This window comes from Cervus canadensis, chromosome 13 (genome assembly GCF_019320065.1).
Source record: "Cervus canadensis isolate Bull #8, Minnesota chromosome 13, ASM1932006v1, whole genome shotgun sequence".
NCBI classification, from domain to species: Eukaryota; Metazoa; Chordata; class Mammalia; order Artiodactyla; family Cervidae; genus Cervus; species Cervus canadensis.
The window spans coordinates 67,701,129-67,709,039 of NC_057398.1; positions in this window are offsets into that span (position 1 = coordinate 67,701,129).

The following is a 7,911-nucleotide window of genomic DNA, read 5'->3' on the forward strand; positions in this document are numbered from 1 at the left end:
GGTGAATTAGCCTTTGGTTTTGTGGATTTCTTCTAAGAATTATGTTGATTCATATTCCAAAGCATCTTTTAGAGCATTTCAAATATCAGTATTCCACATCATTTATAACATGAATGGCTGACACAAATAGCCAATGTCACTTGAGAATCTGTATATCTTTTGAAAGTGATAGGATAAATAGAATATAAATCAAATATTTGATGAAGAATTTCTGAGCACATTTGAGTGGTCATTATTCATGTTCCTGCTCTTGCACATTGTTGTACAAATTTCTTAGGTGTACGTAGCTAACAATATTTGTCTTGATTATCAAAGAATTGTTCTATGTTAAATGTATTATTTTCATTCTATATTGTACTCTCTCTCTCTCTCTCTCTTTCTGGGCTTCTCTCTGTTCCTCTTCTCTCTCTCTGTCTCCAACCCCCAGCCATCTTGGCAGAAATATGTTCAACTCAAAATATAACCCTGATAAGTAAGAAATGAACAATAGGCTTTCAATTATAAATGCTATATAGTTTAAAAATACTCATTGCCCTGGTGATTACGAGGTTTTTTAATTAAATCCATGAGTAAATATTATTTCTTTGAAGCTGTATAAGTGATAACATTGGATTATATTTTTAATAGTTTTCATTGTCCAATGGAAATGATAGTCAAGACTAATCAATAGCAGGAGGTAGCTATAGGAACAATGAGCCAGTTTGTTTAGTCATGGAAAACCCAACTGTATCATCAGCCCATCTAGCCATGTGTAAAACAAATATCTTTCATTTCTTGAAAAAAAGATAAGTACACATCCAAGAATAAAAATATTCTTTAGGTGAAGGCAATCTCTCATAATATTTTTTTTTTTCACATTCTATCTCTTGGGCTGGTGAAACTGATTAGGGAAATATTTGTATGCCTCACTTAAAAGATGCAGCTCCTTTATTTCCAAACGTTTTATGCTCAAAGATTCTGACTGAAGTGACTAAGGCAGCATTGATTTGTTTTATTTTCCATGCTTTAGTCAGCAATATCAATGTCTCAAGAGTAAACAAATTGATTATTTGTAAATATGTTTGATGGAAAAATATATAGAAGCTTGGATGCTGGATATTAGCTGGTGGGGACTGACATAAAGACTCCCTTTCTAGTCATGTACCCGTCTATTTCAGATGCTAGGGATTTGGTTCCTAAATAATACATTGACCATTCAGTAATGTAACCACCCCTCTAGAAAATTTCAAATATATTTTGAGTGTAAAAGTTGACTAGAGATATTTTCTGGTAGATCAACCACTCAGATAATTGAAATTATTCTCCCTAAAGAAGGCAATTCTATCTAGTTCACAAGCTTAGAAGATAAAATGCACAGTCAATAAACAGCAAATAGCATAATGCTGATAAGTGGCATATGGTGCTAAAAATCTAAGAAGTTGACAACTGATCATAAATCAATGTCTGTTTACGGATATTTTAGTTAGCAGAATATTTAATGTCTCCTGAGTATTTTATAAAATTAAAATCTCTGACAATACTTTTCTAATTATTATGGGAGCCTACAAACAATTACGAAACTAATGTATAGTCACCCACAAGTACAATCTTAGTGACAAATTAAAGGTAAGTGTAATTGGTGACTCAGATGGTAAAGAATCTGCCTGAAATGCAGAAGACCGTGGGTCAGGAAGATCCCCAGGAGAAGGGAATGGCACCTGACTCCAGTATTCTTGCCTGGAGAATTCCATGGACAGAGGAGCCTGGCAGGCTATAGTCCATGGGGTCACAAAGAGTTGGACACAACTGAGTGACTAAGACACACACGATTTTTTAAAATTTTATTTATTTACTTTTATTTTTGGCTGGGCTGGGTCTTCATTGCTCTGCAGGCTTTTCTCTAGTTGCAGCAAGCAGGGGTGGTGTGCAGGCTTCTCATTGTTGTGGTGGGCAAGCTCTAGGACATGTAGACATCAGTAGCTGCGGCTCCCAGGCTCCGGAGCATGGACTCAGTAGTTGTGGAGCATGGGCTTAGTTCTCCCATGGCAAGTGGGGTCTTCACAGAACAGGAATTGAACCCATGTCTCCTTTTCTTTTTTTTTTTTTTTTGAACCCATGTCTCCTATGTTGGCACGTGGATTCTTTACCACCAACCCAACACTGAAGACTCAAGCGAAGTATAATTTACTGTAAATACCACGCTTTGTGTGCCAATGATCAGAATTTAAAGTGTATGTTGATGTGTGTGTTTGTATAGTTTGTGAATAATGAACAATTGCAATATTTGTTTTTGATAACCTGTTTAGATTATCTAGTTTAGATTTATGTTTCTATCGTACTATCACTACTCTTAGTAATAGTAAGAAGTATGTAGTTTAAATATCTACATATAATGCTAATTTATTATAATACTAAATAATTCAAGAGTCAAAGTATCAGAAACAGTTCATTCTTGGGTCAAGAGTTCCCAGTAGATAGACATTTTGAAGTCTATACTTCTTTTTAACATTAGGAATTAGTATGCCTTTAATCTGGTAAATACTTGATGTATGTCAAAGAATCCTGTATTTTCTATTATTTTATCTTTGTCCAGTCTCAAAATTTTGTTTTGACTGCCTGATCCTTGTAAGCATTTGATTTTCCTACAGGAAAATTGTCTTCTATGATCTCTGAGAATCACTTGCTTAGTATTTCCTCCTCATGTCTGATACAGAAGGTGTGCAATATCACAGGCCAGGTAGCATTTGAAATTAATCCTTGGCTGGTACCCAGCCCCTCATATAAAGACGTGTTTGTTTCTAACTCTAAGAGAGTGACATCAACAGAATTCATGGGAAACATTATAGAATTTACCTGGACTTAAATATTTATGAGCTCAAAAGAATTATATTATTCTCCTCTCAGTGTCATTCTTCCTCTTCTGGCCCGAGACGCTATAAATGCCTCTACTTTATTAAAAGCAGGATGAATACTGGTCATTTTGTCTCTCCTAGCTGAATCATGACACTCTCATTTCCCTAACCAAAAGGTGACCTTTTTTCCCATGAAAAAATGTTATATCACCCTATGTTATGCTAAGTATGATTTCTTCTCAGATATACTCCTTTTGTAATTCTGCAACTAGATAATAATGTCACTTGGATTTACTTTCTCAATAATATTTATGTGTAAGGCAAAGACAAATTTCAGCAAAATTTCACCCAAATAATCATAGAAAGATGTTTGACATGTTGTAAAATTTCTATACAGCTCTAATTATTTGTGATAATTTTATATAAATAGGAAATCATTATCTAAATCTATAAATATATCCATGTCTTTGAATCAGTAATTTCACAATTCCTAGAGAAATCTTGAACAATAGAGTTTATAAAGTGCTATGAATCAAAGTGCACACTGAAATGGTATCAGTAATAGTAACAATTAAAATAGATTAGAATTGTGAGAAAACACACTCACTAGCTGAACCAAGGGATGTGTGTGTGTGTGTGTGTGTGTGTGTGTGTGTGTGTGTGTGTGTTAGTCACTCAGTCGTGTCCAACTCCTTGTGACCCCCATGGGCTGTAGCCCACCAGGTTCCTCTCTACCTGAGATTCTCCAGGCAAGAATAGGAATGGGTTGACATTTCCTTCTCCAGGGAATCACTCTTCCTGACCCAGGGACTGAACCCCTGGTCTCCCGCATTTCAGGCAGACTATTTATGGACTGAGCTACCAGGGAAGGGAACCAAGGGAGGGACTCAGAGAGACGAAGCACAGTGAAAATGAGACTTTTAATGACAGTTTTGCAAGATTGGGTGTCTAGGCAGCAGGCACATCCAGGGCGGTTACAACAAACAATTTATTCCCTAACACACAAGTCCCACCCCCTGGTTCCTCATTGGTTGAGTACTATGATGTGTACAATCTTCCTGGACTTTGCCTAAATTTCATTATTTCTTTACAGGGTATCCTTTTTTCTCCTTTTCCAACTTACATCTGCATTTTTCAACAAATAATTTCTTGTTAGTTCATCCCTTCTGCCAACATCCTGTTTGCTTAGGAACCCTCCAGGTACATGAACTATGTCACGGCCGTAAGTCCCTAGGCAAGTTTACAGTCAGGGCACAGGCATTGGGTGGAGTCCTATCTCTTTAGGATCCAGTCTGATCTCTCACCCTGAACTTGAAATTTTCTGGAGTCCAGGCCTCAACTTTCTCATGTCCGCAAGTTTAGCTGTTAGGTTTTTTTTTCTTTTTTCACTCGGAGCTAGCTACTTTGTCTTGAAAATGGACCTCTTCAAGTTTCTATTTCTTACAGAATGATTTAGAACGTTTTTAAATGCAGTGAACAGTATTTGATCTTTACTATGCTAATCAAAAAACTACAAAAATATCAAAATATAAAGACCTAAATGAAAGACCAGAAACTATAAAACTCTTAGGAGAAAACACAGGCAGAACACTCTTTGACATAAATCACAGAAAGATCCTCTATGACCCACTTCCCAGAATAATGGAAATAAGAGCAAAAATAAATGGGACCTGATTAAACTTAAAAACTTCTGCGCACCAAAGGAAACTACAAACAAGGTGAAAAGACAACCCTCAGAATGGGAGAAATTAATAGCAAGTGAAAGAACTAACAAAGGTGTAATCTCCAAAATATGCAAGCAGCTCATGGAGCTCAATATCAGAAAAACAAGCAACCCAATGAAAACATTGGCAGAAGACCTACACAGATATTTCTCCAAAGAAGACATATTACAGATGGCTAATAAACACATGAAAAGATGCTCAGCATTGCTCATTTTTAGAACAATTAAAATCAAAATTACAATGCAGTATCAACTCACACTGGTCAGAATGGCCATCATCAAAAAATCTACAAAAGATATAGTGCAGGAGAGGGTGTGGAGAGAAGGGAAGTCTCTTGCACTGTTGGTGAGGTAAATTGATACAGCTACTATGGAAATAGTATGACATCCCTTAAAAGCTAGAAATAAAACTACCCTGTGACCTAACAATCCCACTACTGGGCGTATACCCTGAGGAATCCATAATTGAAAAATACACATTTTCACCAAAGTACAAGGATATGGAAACAATCTAGATGTCCATCCATGGATGAATGTATATAGAAGTGTGGTACATATATACAATGGAATATTACTCAGCCACAGAAGGGAACACATTTGAGTCAGTTCTAATGAAGTGGATCAACCTAGAACCTATTATACAGAGTGAAGTAAGCCAGAAAGAGAAAACCAAATATAGTATATTAGCACATATATATGGAATCTAGAAAGACGGAACTCATGAACCTATTTGGAGGGCAGCAATGGAGACCCAAACATAGAGAACAGACTTGTGAATACAGTGTAGGAAGGAAAGGTTCAGATGAATTGAGAGAGTAGCTTTGAAACACATACATTACCATATGTAAAAGAGATGGCCAGTGGGAATGTGACACAGGAAGCTCAAATGTGATGCTCCGTGACAACCTAGATGGGTGAGAGGTGTGAGGGAGGTTCAAGAAGGTGAGGACATATGTATAGCTATGGTTGATTCATGTTGATTGTATGGCAGAAACCAACAGAATATCATAAAGGCCTTATATTCCAATTAAAATTAAATAAATAAATAAAATATTTTAAGAGTATATAAAATTTAAGCATATTAAAATTCATATAAGCAATATTAGTAATTGCACCATCTATTACAGTAACATATAGTAAATAGTATAGCTGCTAAGTAATAGGTAATTAACATGTTTATTAACATAACTATTAATAATTACATTGAGAAGAAGGAAGTAAACAGAAACAGTTATGAAATCATTGTTACTTATGAAATAAGAATTCCTGGACAGAATTTTCCCTATTATGAGGCTCTGCATTTTACTATTTTTTTAAATATACTTTTGATTTTCAAGGGAAGATTTTTTAAATTACTCTTTTAAATTGCATAGTACTCAAATATATAGTTTCACAACAGAATAAGGAAACATTAGACATGCCAGTTTTTGTCAACAATAATTAGATAAAATACAAGGAAAGTAAGAGCTATGTAATTTTTGTGTCATTGTTCAAACTGCAATCAACAACTGTAATGTGTAGAATCAAAGCCACCACTCACCTCATTTGCCATATAAAATAGAATATTGAATTTTCTTTTTTACTTTCTCTCCATTTGTAAAGAGTTTTTATTTTTAAGTGCAAGACACATACAATTCACATTAATTTGTTCTTCAGGAAATTTTTAAGAGCAAAGCCTTTGTGTTAATGCTTTAAATTACTTTTTTGCTACTACTACTAATAAAATGATAAATTTGTTTTGATCAAGGAAATAATGATGGTATAACTTATGTTTTAAAACTTTTTTGATTTTATTATAAAACATTATGAGTTATTTAATTCTGGTGACCTTGTAGAAAAAATCTGAAAAAAACACAGATAAAACGTAAAAACGTAATAAAATCTACTCACACTCATAGAGCATTTTTACATACTGATAAAATTTATAGCTATACTCCACATATAATTTTTTAAGTCAGGTTTATTGAGTTAAATTTTACATGATGTAGATACATCATTTGCCCCTAGTTCTCTGAATTTTAACAAAAGTGTTGTAATTGCTACTGTCGTAAAGATGCATGCTGCCTTTAATATCACAAAAGTCTTCTCCATGAAGTTCCTCTCTTTCCTCCCTTATGTTCTGGCAACAATCAATATGTTTCTTATACCAGTGCTTTTGCCTATTGAAATATGACTTAGGAATTAAATCTTCTAATATCTAATCGTTTGAGTCTAGCACCTCTCACTTTATCTACTTGATACTCATTTCTGTTGTTGAATGTATCAGCAGTCCATTCATTTGTTGATCATTAGCTGTCCATTACATGTCTGTATCATAGATTGTTCAAACACTAGAGTCATACACATTTGGGTAGTTTTCATGTTGTATTTTAACCACTTTAACTTTTTGTATACAGGTTTTTATTTGGACGTATATTCTTATATTGCTTGGGAAAATAGCTAATCAAAATGCAGGGCTGTATGAACAAGCTTTACTATAGGAGGAACATTCCAATTAGTGTAATTTTCTATATTCACATGTTATTCCTCTGTTTCTTTAACACTCCAGATTAAAATTGGGTCAATTATATTTTAAAACTGATCTATAGTTCTTTAAGTATCTACATATAAGTCCTTTGTTGTGAATATTTTATTTTTTCATGTTTTTGAATGATGTTTTGATAAACTTTTTTTTTTTTTTTTTTTTAACGTGATCCAATATATCAATGGGGCCCAGGTGGTGACTGTGGTAAAGAACCCACCTGCCAATGCAGGAGACTTAAAGAGACACCGGTTCAATCCTTACATGGGGGAAGATTCCTTGGAGAAGGAAATGGCAACCCACTCTGGTGTTCTTGCCTGGAGAATCCCATGGACTGAGGAGCCTGGCAGGCTACAGTCCATTGGGTCACAAAGAGTCAGTCATGACTGAAGCAAATTAGCACACAGCACAATATATCAATGGGCTTCCCTGGTAGCTTATATGATAGAGAATCTGCCTGCAGTGTGGGAGACCTGGGTTCAATCCCTGGGTCAGGAAGATCCTGTGGAGAAGGGCATGGCAACCCACTCCAGTTTTCTTGCTTGGGGAATTCCATGGGCAGATGAGCCTGGTGGTCTATAGCCCACAGAGTTGGACACGACTGAGCAACTAACACTAACAAACACTAACATATCAATATTTTTTAATCCTAGACACTGTATTTTGCTAATTTATGTGCTTAGTTACTCAGTCGTGTCTGACTCTTTGTGGCCCTATGGACTGTAGCTTGCCAGGCTCCTCTGTCCATGGGATTCTCCAGGTAAGAATACTGGGGTGGGTTCCATGCCCTCCTCCAGATCTTCTCATCCTAGGGATCAAACTCAATTCTTCCAAGT